Below are 17,334 nucleotides of genomic sequence, written 5' to 3'. Positions count from 1 at the left end.
TCAAGATAAACTTGTAATTCTTCACCTCTATCTCCGCTCATAATTCCCATGAACATACAATTTCCTAAGAGAATCCATCACTCTGTGACTACATAGTTGGTGACATTTTTATGGCTCAGAGTATATTCAAGCATTATGTCTTATGATAACCAGAACAATATTTAAATAATGTGGGAACATTCAGTTATTACAAGGAAATACGAAGGTTATCTGGATAAGTGATCCCTTTCCAGTCAGCCCAGTCCAAAAAAATCCTTAAGATCATTGGACGCCAGCGCTTCTACATGTGCCCTATGACCTAGGGATGGTTTTCTAGAAAAAGGGTCTTATGACAAGAAATATAACACTGCCCCACACACATGCATTTTATGACAGTTACTCTCCTAATTTCAGCCTATGTTATAGTGCCAATACAATACTGCCATATACTTCTCACATAATCTAATCTATCTATCTATCGATATATATCCACTTAAGGCCAAGGACGTTCTGGAACGTCCCCGCACCATGGGCTTTAAGGACCAAGGACGTTCCAGAATGTCCTGGTGTTTCTCCGGTCTCTGCCGCGCGCCGGGGAGAGATCGGAACGGCATGTCTGCTGATATCGTTCAGCAGGCATGCCGTGCAAATGACTAGGGGGGTCCTGGGACCCCCGCATGTCGGCGATCGCCGGAGATCGCTTGCAAAATCACGCAAGCGATCTTCGGCGATTCAGGTCACTTATGACCCGATGACCCGGTAATAAATGGTGATCGGCAGTGTACAATTCACCGCCAATCACCTGCCGTTGCTGGGGAGCGGTGACAAAACTGTCACCGCCCCAGCAACGCTGCTATTGGCCGGCGATCGTCCAGCCAATAGCAGTGCGGCAGAGGAGGAGTTAAAGGTCCCTTCCCGCTGCTGCACCCGCTCTCTGAGTTCAGTCAGTGGGTACAGCAGTGAGAAGAAGCCGTGGATCCTCCCTCGGAGCTCCGGAGCCCCCTCAGGAGCCTTAGATTAGGGACAGCGGATTGCAGGGACAGGTAGGATTCAATAAAGTAAAAAAAGTTTTAAAAAAGTTTAAAAAAAAAAAAAAAAACAAGTAAAAAAAAAAAAAAAAGTCCCCCCCCAACCCCCTAATAGGTCCCCAGGGTCCTATTAGGGTCTGATCCCTGACCCCGGGTCCTATTAGGGGTTCAGGGAGCTGCATTGTGCCATCTAATTTTTTTTGGCCGCAGCTTTTTTTTCTTCTTCTTTTAATTACAAAAAAATCCCCCCCCCCTGACCCCCTAATAGGTCCCCCAGGGTCCTATTAGGGTCTGATCCCTTACCCCGGGTCCTGTTAGGAGTTCAGGGAGCTGAGTTTGCCACCCCTTTTTTTTGGGGGCAGCAGCTTTTTTTTTTTTTTCTATTACTGTTATTACACTTTTTACACCAAGTACCACACACTACATACTTCGCCGCCGCCCCCCCCCCCGCACACACACCCTACCCCCCGCCACTGCCCCCCCACCACCACCGTAGAAAAAAGGAGATGGCCCGCCGGGCATTCCGGCAGTGGAGGCTTACGCTTTTTTAGCCTCCGACTCCGAATTTGCCAGTGAGGACCAAGAAGATCCTATATTTTTGTGTTCTTCCTCGCCCTCCTGATCATCTAGTAGTGATGATGAGTAGTGTTGAGCAGCATAGGCCATATTCGAATTCGCGATATTTTGCAAATATATGGATGAATATTCGTCATATATTCGCTAAATTCGCATATTAGTAATATTCGCGTTATATTTGTGCATCTGCGAAAATTTGCATATGCAAAAATTTGCATAAACGAACATTCGCATGTGCGGAAATTAGCATATGTGAAAATTTGCATAAGCAAAAATTTGCGTATGCGAAAATTGGCATATGCAAATTTTCCCATTTGCGAAAATTCGTACGCCAGTCTCACGCAGTAGTATTAGAGCCTTCTTTACACCACACAAGCTGGAAGCAGAGAGGGATGATCACTGTGATGTGTACTGTGAAAAAAAAAAAGATACATAATTACGAATATGTTTATAATATCAGCCACGGGTTCCTGAGTTTGTTGGCGACTCAGGAATCCGGATTGACATGGCTGGCTTCACTGATCTGGACTTTTTAAAGTTTTTTTTCAGTGACAGCCTGGTCAATCACATGGAGCAAACAAACTTGTATGCCCAGCAGTTCATTGCCCACCACCCCGATTTGCTTTTGGCCAGGCCCAATGAATGGCGCGCCATTGATGCAGCGGAAATGAGGATCTTTTGGGGCCTCACGCTGCATATGGGCCTAGACAAAAAAACAAGTGCTCGTCATTACTTGGCCGGGGACGTCCTCTTCCAGACCCTGCTTTACAGTATGGCGATGACACGGAGGCGGTTCAAGGCCATTCGGAAATGCCTGCATTATGCAGATAATGCGGCATGCCCGCCCCGAGGTGATCCCGCCCATGACCGGCTTTACAAAGTGAGGCCGGTCATCGATCACTTTGGGGCCAAATTTTTGGCCTACGTACCGCTCAGGGACCTCTCGGTAGATGAGTCTCTCATCAGTTTTAAGGGGAGACTCATCTTCCACCAGTATATTCCCTCGAAGCGGGCACGGTATGGCGTGAAGCTCTATAAACTTTGTGAGAGTACCTCCGGGTACACACTCAAGTTTAGGGTGTATGAGGGACGAGATTCCCGTATTGAACCCCCAGAATGTCCCCCCACTCTGGGTGTTAGCGGGGAAACTCGTTTGGGACCTTATGCACCCATTGCTGGATAAGGGTTACCATGTGTACGTGGATAACTTTTATACCAGCATCCCTCTGTTCACATCCCTTGCCGCCAGATCCATGTCCGCTTGTGGGACCGTGCGGAAAAACCAGAGAGGCCTCCCTCTAAATTTTGTTAAGACGCCTATCCCCAAGGGTGAGTCCCGTGCCCTTACCCATGATAACCTGTTGTTGGTGAAGTATAAGGATAAGAGGGATGTCCTTATGCTGACCACTATTCATGGGAATGGCAGCACCCCTGTACCTGTGCAAGGTACCGTGGGACCGGTCCTCAAGCCCGATTGTATTCTGGACTACAATCGGTATATGGGGGGAGTTAATCTCTCAGATCAAGTCCTCAAGCCATACAACGCCATGCGGAAAACACGGGCATGGTACAAAAAAGTTGCGGTCTACTTGGTACAGGTTGCCATGTACAACGCTTTTGTACTATCCCAGTACGCTGGCAACACAGGGACATTCCTGCAGTACCAAGAAGAAGTCCTAAGGTTCCTGATCTTTGCTGATCGGGAAAGATCAGGCCGGACTTCCCAAGGGTCTGGAGTTGTAGGCGCCAGGATCGTCTCAGGCCAGCACTTTCCCAGTGGAAAGAAGGGACGATCCTAGAAAAAATGCAGAGTGTGTTACAGGAAGGGGAGACGGAGGGACACCACCATTCAGTGTGACACTTGCCCAGATAATCTGGGCCTCTGCATAGGCTGCTTCAGTGAGTATCACACTTCCATGGAGCCCTAAATTTTCCCTTTTTATTTGAATTTTCCATAATTTGACCAATGTACCAAGTCCAGAGTACATTCCAAAATATAAGTCCCATAAATCACTAAATTGCCCAAAAAAACCTTAAAAAAAAAAAAACCTGATAAGACCTCTGGGGTGTTTTGTAAAAAATGGGTCATAGGTCACTGAGTCACTATCATCGGGGACTTTTTTATGTTGCCTCAAATATGCAGCGCTCTCTCTCCACCTGAGCGGGTGCGCATTTGAGGCAACAGGTTAGGGACGGCCACACACATCACTTTCCCAGAATGATGATTCAGAGCATAGGGTTTGGGGTGGGCATATTTTTTTTAGTTTTGGCTATGCTCTGGGTCATCATTCTGGGAACATATCCTGTTTTATTATGTTTTATAATTTTCTTGCCCACTGTACCCCATATTACGGGCCTCTGTTCCCCACCTGTCTTACCCAGTTACGGCCCGTTGTCCCCCATAGTGTTCCCCTATTTTAGGGCTCAGTGCTCCCCCCATTAATGCTCCTTGAGGGGGGGTCCCACATCCTGGCCCCATATCAAGCTCAAGGTCCCTCCCTGACTGTGCTCCCACTCAAGCAAGACCTGCTGTGCACCCGCCAAGCCTAAATCATCAAAAAAAAGGTATGTCCTTACTCCAAAGAAATGTATTTACAAATTTTGGGGGGTCTTTTCTGCTATTAACCCTTGTAAAAAAATTTAAATTTGGGGGGAAACACACATTTTAGTGAAAATTTTTTTTTTTTTACATATGCAAAAGTTGTGAAACCCATGTGGGGTATTTAGGCTTATTTTACCCCTTGTTACATTCCTCAAGGGGTCTAGTTTCCAAAAGGGTATGCCATGTGGGGGGTATTTTGCTGTCCTGGCACCATAGGGGCTTCCAAAATGCGACATGTCCCCCCCATTTCAGCAAAGTTTGCAAATGTGACTCCTTCTCTTCTGAGCATTGTAGTTCGCCCGTAGTGCACTTGACGTCCACTTATGGGGTACCTCCATACTCAGAAGAGATGGGGTTACAAATTTTGGGAGGTCTTTTCTACTTTTAACCCTTACAAAATTGTGAAATTTGGGCGGGAAACCCACATTTTAGTGAAAAAAAATGTTTTTTTACATATGCAAAAGTCGTGAAATCCCTGTGGGGTATTAAGGTTTACTTTACCCCTTGTTACGTTCCCCAAGGGGTCTAGTTTCCAAAATATAATGCCATGTGGGGCTTTTTTTGCTGTCCTGGCACCATAGGGGCTTCCTAAATGCGGCATGCCCCCAGAGCAAAATTTGCTTCCAAAAGCCAAATGTGACTACTCCTCTTCTGAGACCTGTAGTGCGCCAGCAGAGCACTTTTCACCCACCTCAGTGAGCGATAACACCCAGTGAGTTTCGGCACCTAAGGGTCACCGCTCCCCGAGGCACAAAAGTACCTCGGCTCTGCACCCCCCAACCTCATGGCGAGACTGGGAGGAATCAGGTCACATCGGGGCACCCGACGAGCTGATTCCTCTGAGAACCAGCTCCGGAATGCCCCGGTACACCTGCCCCCTACCATACAGCACCCATCCCAACCAGCTCCCAACTGGCAAGAAGCTGATAAGAACAGATACTACACTTGATCTTAGCCAAAAGGCAGAGAAGCTGTTTCGGGGTGCTTGCCCCTTGTCAGTACAGAGCAGGGTGTTCTGCCTTAGCAGAGGATTTGAGACATGTGACTAGTTTAAGGGGTCAAGTATTTTCCTCAGGAAAAGGAACACCGCTTCCGGTGTAAAACGGAGATTTAAAAAGGCCATTAGCACTCTGCTGGCTTTCTGGGTAAGAAGTATGCAAAGTAACTCATCACACCACCTTCTCAGGTAGCGTGCCCTAAGATCAGCTCTGGCTCCAGTTACTGCAAAGTAACTTCTTACCCAGAAAGCCTGTGGAGTGCTAATGGCCTTTTTGAATCTCTGTTTTACACCGGAAGTGGTGTTCCTCTCCCTGAGGAAAATACTTGACCCCTTAAACTAGACACAGGTCTCTCATCCTCAGCTAATCCTGAACACCCTGCTCTGTACTGACAAGGGGCAAGCACCTGAAACAGCTGTCTGCAGATGGGTCCTCTTCCCTTCTGGGGAGAATTCTGGCTTGGCAATAAATCCTAATCAGCTTCTGAGACTTTGTAACTGGACCCAGAGCTGATCTTAGGGCATGCTACCTGAGAAGGTGTGTGATGAGTTACTTTGTATATATATATATGTATATATATATATATATATATATATATATATATATATATATATATATAAATCTCAATGTTTGTATGAATATGTGTATGTTCCAGCATCACTTCCAAATGGTTAAAGATATTAACATGAATCTTGGTACACATGTTACTAATATGTTAACTACAAATATAGGATAGGTAAATTAACCCTTACCCTCCCCCATTTGCGAGGGTCAGGGTTTTTGTTTAAAGTCCCATACAAGTCTATGGGAAATATATGTTACTGTATAGGACAGGATTTGAGTTTGAGATATGAGGACGAGATATGAGGTCGGAATATAAGGTCAAAAGCTTCCTCCTTTGTTGCTTTTCCTCCCCAACAAAGATGAGGAAGGGAAAACTGGGCAACGCCGGGTACTCAGCTAGTGCCACTATAAAGTGGCTACATAACTTAGCAATTGCTAAATTAAACTCCTAAGTAATACCACCATACACAGCTAAACAATATTGGGTGGTTTTGGTTTGTTTCTGATGTTTCTAGCCTTAGGTGCCCCTAGTAAATGGGGACGGTTAACCAAGTCACCACCCTCAAAACTGGCACCACTAATAGTATAATGGATAAACCATTGTGTATGGAGCAAAGACAAACAAAAGAGGGGTAAGCTCTCTTAAAATACCCGAGTTGGTCAGCACATTCTAACAATAACTGAATACTGGCAGAATTGTAAAAGCAGACATGAACAAAAGCCAAAGAAATCCTCAACTAGTACAAAGATTATCACACAGAAGAATCATTTGAAACTGGACTGGATTACTATTGTATTTACTGCACATATACATTTGAGGTTCTTAGCGCATATTTGAATCATATTGTTTGTATCTAACCACTGTAATGGAGGTGACCTCAAAAAAGGGAACGTACCTCTTCTGAGGCCCAAACTCTAAAATGATAATCCAGCTAAATAAATGACAACCTAGGACAGATGAGAGGAATGGATGACCAAGATGGAGGCAGCCACATTTTGCATTTCAGCCACCACCATGTGCACCTATACATTTACTTCATTATTGTGTGGAGGTGCTGACTAAAAGTTTTTTTGCATGGTGTATTTGGAGGTGTGGTGCCTCCATTTAGGTCCTCTGTGTAGATGGATAAAAAGGGCTGACATCCTAGACATGAAATGTCCAATTGCACAAAGTGGGAATAGTCCTGATGTTTTGCAGTGTAATAAGGGTTTGTTTACACTGCCGTTGTGTGGCCATTGTGCTCCGGTAAAGGGTGCTCCGTCAATCGTGTAGTGCATGTCTGATCTTTTTTCTCCACTGAACTACTGTAAAATACCAGAAACCTAATGGACCCCATTCAAATCAATTGGCTCCATCAGGACCAGGCAGTGTCAGTTGTGAATCCGACCCGTTACGGTTTCGTTTGTAGCAATAAAAAATTTAAAAAGGAGCCGAACGGACCCTGAACGGTCGTTTGAACATAACCTAAATTTGATTATGCATGTTATCTGTATGTGTTGGTTTGAAAGGAAACCTGTTATCAGTTTTATGCTGCCCAAACTGGTGCAGACTCAGGCACTTCAGAGTAATCCTAGTTTAAAATTGCTGCTAGGACCCGAGTAGCTAGTAATGGGAGCTGTCCCGATGGCTGCTCTCCTCCCTGCCAGTACTAAGTGGCACATCTCTCCCTATACCCAGATAGGCATATACACAGATAAGGTTAGATGCGTCACTCAGTCCAACCAAAACGTATCTATCTATCTATCTATCTATCTATCTATCTCATATCTATCTATCTCATATCTATCTATCTATCTGTCTGTCTATCTATCTCATATCTATCTATTTATCTATCTATCTCATATCTATCTATTGATCTATCTATTTATCTCATATCTATCTCATATCTATCTATCTCATATATATCTATATCATATCTATCTATCTCATATCTATCTATCTATCTCATATCTATCTATCTATCTCATATCTATCTATCTATCTATCTATCTCATATCTATCTATCTCATATCTATCTACCTCATATCTAGCTCATATCTATTTATCTAATATCTATCTATCTCATATCTATCTATCTCATATCTATCTATTTATCTCATATCTATCTATCATCTATCTATCTATCTATTTCATATCTATCTATCTCATATCTATCTATATCTATCTATCTCATATCTATGTATTTATCTATCTCATATCTATCTATAATCTATCTCATATCTATTTATCTCATATCTATCTATCTATCTATCTATCTATCTATCTATCTATCTGTCTATCTATTTATCTCATATCTGTCTCATATCTATCTATCTATCTATCTCATATCTATCTATCTATCTATCTCATATCTATCTATCTATCTCATATCTATCTATGTATCTCATATCTATCTATCTATCTCATATCTATCTATCTATCTCTCATATCTATCTATCTCATATCTATTTATCTATCTCATATCTATCTATCTATTTATCTCATATCTATCTATCTCATATCTATCTATCTCATATCTATCTATCTCATATCTATCTATCTCATATCTATCTATCTATCTATCTCATATCTATCTCATATCTATCTATCTATCTCATATCTATCTATCTATCTATCTCATATCTATCTATATTCTGTATCTATCTATCTCATATCTATCTATCTATTTATCTCATATCTATCTATCTATTATCTATCTTTCTATCTCATATCTATCTATCTATTATCTATCTTTCTATCTATGGGACCTCAGGAGATATCCAAGAAAATGTATCTTCTCCTCATAACCCGTCCTCATATCCTCTTCCATTCACTAACTATCCTCTGCACCTACCTGCCGTACAGTCAGCACGATGTTCAAAGTCCCGGACAATCTCTGCAGCCCGAGAGTAACCTGATTAGAAGTATTGGAAGTCCCATAGACTTGTATGAGATTTCAAAGAAAAAAAAAAACCTTGCAAATAGGGGTGGGTTTGGGTTAATTTACCTCATACTAGAACATACACACTTACACACACGTTAAAGACCTATGTGAGTCAAAACGTTGCTCCTATAAGTGTTGGATGCATCAATAAAGATGTATGTTTTTTATTGTTGCTAAACTTCGCCACTAGGTGGCAGTACGGATAGTCTCAGGACATACTGCGGTGCATTGACTCATTCTGACTTTTCGTTCGCAATTACACAGAATATCATTTCCCAGAACAGAACTTAGTAAGATCTTTTGCTATAGAAGAGAAACTGCTCACATGTTCTGGGGCTTCCCGATAAGGCGACAATATATTGCCAGGTTTTTCAGACATTAAATTACATTTTCATTGCAGAATCATTTTAATCTTCTCATCAACTTTCAGTCCTAGGGGACTTTCTGTAGAATTTGGAACCATAGAAATAAAGCCATTTATGCCATTTCTGGTCTCGTTCTATGTCGCTGACCTTTGCTACCAGACCATCTCCCCTGTGGACGGTGAAGTATTTATGTAGATGTGAGGTCTGTACTTGATGTTCCCGCAAGTTAAAAATGCAGATGAATGTAAAATATGTAAAATATATAAATATAAGTTTGTAAAAGTCCCTTGGGCTAGAAAATTGTGTAATGAGTTGCTGGTTTTTTTTTGGGTAGGGGGGGCCCCATACATTATCCCTGTTGTAAAGCTTTTCTTAATGTGTTGCTCTCCATGTCTTGGATGATGCTATGAATGCATGGGATATTGTGTCACCCTTAAAGGGGTACTCCACCCCTAGACATCTTATCCCCTATCCAAAGGATAGGGGATAAGATGTCAGATCGCGGGGGTCCCGCCGCTGGGGACCCCCGCAATATAGCATGTGGCACCCACCTATTTCTGCTCCAGAAGCATCGGAGGGTCTGGGTCCCGACCACCGGAACGGAAGTCCATGACGTCACGACTCCGCCCCCGTGTGACGTCTTGCCCCGTCCCCTCAATGCAAATCTATGGGAGGGGGCGTGACGGCTGTCATGCCCCCTCCCATAGACTTGCATTGAGGGGACGGGGCGTGACATCACACGGGGGCTGAGTTGTGATGTCACGGACTTCCGTTCCGGTGGTCCCCAGCGGCGGGTCCCCCGCGATCAGACATCTTATCCCCTATTCGTTGGATAGGGGATAAGATGTATAGGGGTGGAGTACCCCTTTAAAGGGGATGTCTCATTTCAGACATTGGTGGCATACCGCTACGATAGGCCACAAATGTCTACTCACACCAGTGGAGGTCCATCTGTGAGCATTGTCAACAATCACTCGTTTACTAGGAACAGCTTTTATTGTTAGATGGAATTAGACATAAAACCACAATGATGTCATCAATTCCCTATAACTATAATAATAGGCTTCCAAGGAAAACCTTAAAACAATATTCTAATGAAAAGATGCAGAACTTCTTATTGCTCTAATACATCTAGAGGGGCTCATTCATATTGCCGGTGTGCTCCGCTAAGGGGGCTCTGTCAGTCAATCTGTCAGAAGGACGAGAGTTGAGCAAAGAAATAAATACTGCATTTCTTTTTTTTCTCTGCTCAACTCCTGTAAAATACCGGACACCCGACAGACCCCATTCAAGTCAATGGAATTTATCAGGACCCGGTGGTCTCCATTGTCCAGGGTCCATTCGTCGAAAAAAAAAGAGACAAGACTTCATAGCTCAGTGGTTCTCAACCTTTTTCGCCACTGTACCCTCAAAGGGTGAAAGTATGTCTGCGGGTACCCCTCGCGTGTAAATTCACACAGAACTTAGGCGCGAGGGGTACCCGCGGACAAAATAAGTAAAAAAAATTACTTATTTTCATAATGGCGTGTGCTTACCTTTATTCTAATGCAATAATAATCCCCCTGTGCCATGTTTCCCTCCCCTCCATCTGAATCAGAGGGAGGGGGGGATAAAGATGGGGGGGAAGGGATAATCATTATTCGCCCCCCCCCCCCCTTCCCCCTCCATCTTAATCCCCTTGTGCCATTATTATCTGATATGGCAAATGGGGATCAGAGGAAGGGGGGAATAATAGCACAAGGGGATTGAGATGGAGGGTGGGGGATAATCATCACCCCCCCCCCCCCCCCTCCATCTTAATGCCCTTGTGCCATTATTTCTCTCCCCCACCTCATCCCCCTCTCCAATCCCCCAGGCTATAACTGATATATTACAATATATATATATATATATATATATATATATATATATATATACACACATACATACATACAAAAACCCTCCCTCCCTTCCTCCCTCCAATACACATATTTTTTCCTTTTTTTGTAATTTTTTTTTTTTACATTACCCGGCCTGTTCAGCACGTCCCGTGTGGCCTGTTCGGGTATACAGAGTCCCGTTCGGCAGGGCCGCACTGACGTGTGACATCCTCTTGCGCTGTCCGGTGCCCCAGCACAACGTCAGGGGAGGTCACTCGTCTCCCCAGCAACCACGCAGCTCCCATACAGTAGATACAGTAGCCCCGGCCGCGATACTTTACTGAGAGCTGCCGCGGCCATTTTCCGCTGTGCACTGATAATTCTGGCCAATGTATGGCCGGTATTTGTCAGTTCATCGGCGTACCCCCCGCACAACTGGTGGCATACCCCTAGGGGTACGTGTACCACCGATTGAGAACCCCTGCCATAGGGTCACACATTGCAGATACACAGCGTATTTAATGCTGCACAAAATCCGCTGTACAGTGGGAAATACACTGTATATTCTCCTATGAACAAACCCAGTGTGTGCAGGTTTTGAACAGTCACATCAGCACAAACTTCACTGCACACAGGGCAGCCTCATGTAGTCCTGTGTGTCCACTCATAGGAGAATACGCAGCATATTCCCCGCAATGTGTGACCCAACTCTCAGGCCGGGTTCACACTGCAGAATTTCTGGGCAGAATTTCCATAGGAGATCCCATGGGCGGCACTAGGACCGAGCAGACTGCATTGCTGCCCCCATAGACGGCAAAGAATTTCTGGGTGGATCTTTTGGGAGATCTGCTCAGAAATGCATTGCCATCTATGGGGACAACAATGCAGCCCGCACGGTCCTAGTGCCGCCGGCTCCATCTCCGGCAGAAATTTTGCCCCGAGATTCCGCAGTGTCAACTCAACCTAAGTGTTAGATATTGTGGATTTATGTTATATTCTGGGAGATAAGCTCTGTAGAACCAGTCAAATAGTTGCAAAATAGCAGTCAGAGACAGGGACACAGTAGTAACATTTTAACAGTGTTTCTCCAGTTAAAATTTTTAGGCACAAACAAATACAAAATATATCCTGCTCGTCCAGCGCTAATAACACAATCTCTTCCCTCTCTGTACAGGTGGCTTACTACCAGCCACCCAACAAAACAGAAATGTTTTACTCACAAAAGGTAAATGTCCCCTTTTTGAGGCGTCACCTCAGAATTCCAACTCTCATCAGAGGTTCTTTACAGACACTCAGACTTCCCAGATTTTGTTACACCTTTTGCAAGCCCAGTATTAATCAGCCTCAGCACCTGTGCTGACCCTAAAATCTAAACTGGGCCAGAAAGGGAGGATGAAATGACCCACTACCAAACTGTCTTTTATCCCATAAAAGTCCAGGCCCCATAACAGGACTTACCACATTTTTCAGCAAGCTAAATCTCACCATGAACTTTCACCATTGCCTGGATTCCCCATATCTCACCCACTGGATGTGGGCTTCCTAAAACCCTGTGTCCACATATGACCGGTACCTTGCGGAAATGTAGAGATCCCTGATGACCATTCCTGGCATTGTCTCACAATATTTATATTTAAAGGGGTTCTCCACCATAAGGTGATTTTAATACGTACCTGGCAGACAGTAATGGACATGCTTAGGAAGGATCTGCGCTGGTCTTGGGGCTAAATGGCTATGTTTTGAGATTACCATAACACTGTGGCTAGCTTTTTTATGAACTGGTATTTCCTGTTAGAGTTTTTCTTTTCTGACTACAAATCCCATAATTCCATTTTCCTCCCTCCCACACATCAGCCACCTCACCCATTGAAACATAAATGAGCTGCATCAATTTAAAAGACCTGTGGTTTTCAATCAGGGTACCTACAGCTGTTGCATTAGCAGATTGATCTCTCTTCCACCAAGCGTTCCCTCCACCCATTGAAGCAGACAGGCTCCCTGTCATCAGCTGACTAGTGAGTCCGGTCTCGGCCGCATTGCAACATGGGAAAAATCTGAGACAACAGTCATTTTGTATTCTGTTAAAAATAAATATTGGGGGGAAAATCACAGGAGAATTGTGAGAAAACCATCACACACAGGTACAGACACTATATTATGAACTACACTAACTTTACAGCCCCTGTAGCATAGTCAAATAAAAAAAAAAATCCTGGAATTCCCCTTTAACCCCTTAAGGACGCAGGACGTAAATGTACGTCCTGGTGAGGTGGTACTTAACGCACCAGGACGTACATTTACGTCCTAAGCATAACCGCGGGCATCGGAGCGATGCCCGTGTCATGCACGGCTGATCCCGGCTGCTGATCGCAGCCAGGGACCCGCCGGCAATGGCCGACGCCCGCGATCTCGCGGGCGTCCGCCATTAACCCCTCAGGTGCCGGGATCAATACAGATCCCGGCATCTGCGGCAGTTCGCGATTTAAATGAACAATCGGATCGCCCGCAGCGCTGCTGCGGGGATCCGATCATTCATAACGTCGCACGGAGGTCCCCTCACCTTCCTTCGTGCGGCTCCCGGCGTCTCCTGCTCTGGTCTGTGATCGAGCAGACCAGAGCAGAAGATCACCGAAAACACTGATCTGTTCTATGTCCTATACATAGAACAGGTCAGTATTAGCAATCATGGTATTGCTATGAATAGTCCCCTATGGGGACTATTCAAGTGTAAAAAAAAATGTAAAAAAATGTAAAAGTAAAAGTAAAAAAAAAGTGAAAAATCCCCTCCCCCAATAAAAAAGTAAAACGTCCGTTTTTTCCTATTTTACCCCCAAAAAGCGTAAAAAAAAATTTTTATACACATATTTGGTATCGCCGCGTGCGTAAATGTCCGAACTATTAAAATAAAATGTTAATGATCCCGTACGGTGAACGGCGTGAACGGAAAAAAATAAAATAAAGTCCAAAATTCCTACTTTTTTTATACATTTTATTAAAAAAAAATTATAAAAAATTTATTTAAAGTTTTTTATATGCAAATGTGGTATCAAAAAAAAGTACAGATCATGGCGCAAAAAATGAGCCCCCATACCGCCACTTATACGGAAAAATAAAAAAGTTAAAGGTCATCAAAATAAAGGGATTATAAACGTACTAATTTGGTTAAAAAGTTTGTGATTTTTTTTAAGCGCAACAATAATATAAAAGTATATAATAATGGGTATCATTTTAATCGTATTGACCCTCAGAATAAAGAACACATGTCATTTTTACCATAAATTGTACGGCGTGAAAACAAAACCTTCCAAAATTAGCAAAATTGCGTTTTTCGTTTTAATTTCCCCACAAAAATAGTGTTTTTTGGTTGCGCCATACATTTTATGATATAATGAGTGATGTCATTACAAAGGACAACTGGTCGCGCAAAAAACAAGCCCTCATACTAGTCTGTGGATGAAAATATAAAAGAGTTATGATTTGTAGAAGGCGAGGAGGAAAAAATGAAAACGTAAAAATTAAATTGTCTGAGTCCTTAAGGCCAAAATGGGCTGAGTCCTTAAGGGGTTAAACTTTAAACTCACTAGTAAGAATAGTGAACCTTTGGGAAGTTAGCCAAATCCCAAATCTGCAGCTATAGCTATAGTTCTCCTTTTCCAGATCTTGCTCGACCATAGCCAGATCCCATAACGCCATATTTCGGGCGATCCTCCCCTTTAATCAAACTGTATGGTATGTAAGTGCCATTTTAAAGGGGTTATCCAGGAAAAAACTTATATATATATATATATATATATATATATAAATCAACTGGCTCCAGAAAGTTAAACAGATTTGTAAATTACTTCTATTAAAAAATCTTAATCCTTTCAGTACTTATGAGCTTCTGAAGTTAAGGTTGTTCTTTTCTGTCTAAGTGCTCTCTGATGACACCTGTCTCAGGAACTGCCCAGTTTAGAAGAGGTTTGCTATGGGGATTTGCTTCTAAACTGGGCGGTTCCCGAGGCACGTGTCATCAGAGAGCACTTAGACAGAAAAGAACAACCTTAACTTCAGAAGCTCACAAGTACTGAAAGGATTAAGATTTTTTAATAGGAGTAATTTACAAATCTGTTTACCTTTCTGGAGCCAGTTGATATATGGTATATAAAAAAAAGTTTTTTTCCTGGATAACCCCTTTAACCCCTTAAAGGAGTAGTCCAGTGGTGATTCAGTGGTGAGCAACTTATCCCCTATCCTAAGGATAGGGGATAAGTTGCAGATCGCGGGGGGTCCGACCGTTGGGGCCCCCCCGAGATCTCCTGTATGGAGCCCCGACAGCCGGCGGGAAGGGGGCGTGTCGACCTCCGCACGAGGCGGCGGCCGACACGCCCCCTCAATACAACTCTATGGCAGAGCCGAAGCGCTGCCTTCGGCAATCTCCGGCTCTGACATAGAGATGTATTGAGGGGGCGTGTCGGCCGCCGCTTCGTGCGGGGGTCGACACCCGCTATCTCGGCGGAGAGCCGGGGCCCCGTACAGAGAGATCGCAGGGGGCCCCAGCGGTCGGACCCCCCGCGATCTCAAACTTATCCCCTATCCTTAGGATAGGGGATAAGTTTTTCACCACTGGACTACCCCTTTAAGGACACATGACGTTCTCATACGTCTCCATTTCCGAGTCCTTAAGGACACATGACGTATGAGAACGTCATGTGTTTTACCGGCCCCCCGCAACCATCTGGAGCGGAGCCGGTGCCCGATGCCTGCTGAAATCGTTCAGCAGGCATCGGGGCATATCGCGATCTGCGGCGGATTCCGGTTCAATCGGGCCTCCAGTGACCCGGTGACCCGGAATTATTGGCTGATCGGGGCTGTCAGAGACGGCCCGGAACAGCCAGAGCCAGCAGGGGTGAGGTGGCACTGGTGCCACCTCACGATCGCCCTGATTCGTCGGCCGGATTACCGGCCGACCAATCAGGGCGCCTGCTGCGGGTGTCACTCCCGCAACCCGCTCCGCCCCTCTTCCGGAGGACGTGAGCGGGTGCGGGACGTGCACCCCGGGTGCTGGGGACCCCGATCGCCGGCGTTAATGTTGGGATCGGGGCCCCAGGAGCAGCGGCGGCGGCGGAGACGACGAGGGACTGACCTGTGCGGCGAGGATCGTTGGAGGTGAGTGACAGCCTCCTGCTGTTGCTTAGCAACAGCTCCCAGCATGCAAAAAGGGCATGCTGGGAGCTGTAGTTATGCAACAGCAGGAGGCAGACCACCACAACTCCCAGCATTCCCTTATGGGCATGCTGGGACTTGTAGTTTTGCAACAGCTGGAGGCACATTCTTTCTATGGAAAAGTGTACCTTCAGCTGTTGCGTAACTACAACTCCCAGCTTGCACAATCAGCTAAAGTGCATGCTGGGAGTTGTAGTGGTGCATCTGGTGGTTGCATAACTACAACTCCCAGCATGCCCATTGGCTGTCGGTGACTGCTGAGAGTTGTAGTTTTGCAACAGCTGAAGGCACACTGAGTTAAGTAGCAAACCAGTGTGTCTCCAGCTGTTGCATAACTACAATCCCCAGCATCCCCAGCCAAAGTAGTATGCCTCCAGCTGTTGCATAACTACAAGACCCAGCATGCCCTTCCGCTGTCCGTACATGCTGGGGGTTGTAGCTTTTGCAACAGCTGAAGGCACACTGGTTGCAAAACACTGAGTTTGTTACCAAACTCGGTGTTTCACAACCAGTGTGCCTCCAGCTGTTGCAAAACTACAACTCCCAGCATGCACTGATAGACCGTACATGCTGGGAGTTGTAGTTTTGCAACAGCTGGATGTTCCCCCCCCCCCCCCCCCCCCAATGTGAATGTACAGGGTACACTCACATGGGCGGAGGATTACAGTAAGTATCCGGCTGCAAGTTTGAGGTGCGGCAAAATTTCTGCCGCTGCTCAAACTGCTAGCGAGAAACTACTGTGAACCCCCGCCCGTGTGACTGTACCCTAAAAACACTACACTACACTAACACAAAATAAAAATAAAAAGTAAAAAACACTACATATACACATACCCCTATACAACCCCCCTCCCCAATAAAAATGAAAAACGTCTGGTACGCCACTGTTTCCAAAACGGAGCCTCCAGCTGTTGCAAAACAACTACTCCCAGTATTGCCAGATAGCCGTTGACTGTCTAGGCATGCTGGGAGTTTTACAACAGCTGGAGGCACCCTGTTTGGGAATCACTGGCGTAGAATACCCCTATGTCCACCCCTATGCAAGTCCCTAATTTAGGCCTCAAATGCGCATGGCGCTCTCACTTTGGAGCCCTGTCGTATTTCAAGGCAACAGTTTAGGGTCACATATGGGGTATCGCCGTACTCGGGAGAAATTGCTTAACAAATTTTGGGGGGTATTTTCTGCTATTACCCTTTTTAAAAATGTAAAATTTTTGGGAAAACAAGCATTTTA

General features: G+C 44.8%; 1 protein-coding gene and 1 pseudogene across 4 annotated transcripts in view; both read right to left on the bottom strand.

The window, feature by feature from the left end:
• The window catches only part of LOC130367819 (cytokine receptor common subunit beta-like), a 198,656-nt gene that overhangs the window by 58,669 nt on the left and 122,653 nt on the right, over positions 1-17,334 (bottom strand). The gene's annotated exons all lie outside the window — the stretch shown is intronic.
• Positions 4,988-5,160, bottom strand: LOC130267900 (U2 spliceosomal RNA; annotated as a pseudogene).

This window comes from Hyla sarda, chromosome 4 (assembly GCF_029499605.1).
Source record: "Hyla sarda isolate aHylSar1 chromosome 4, aHylSar1.hap1, whole genome shotgun sequence".
NCBI classification, from domain to species: Eukaryota; Metazoa; Chordata; class Amphibia; order Anura; family Hylidae; genus Hyla; species Hyla sarda.
The sequence above is the reverse complement of the archived record's forward strand: the minus strand, read 5'-3'. Positions and strand labels throughout refer to the sequence as shown.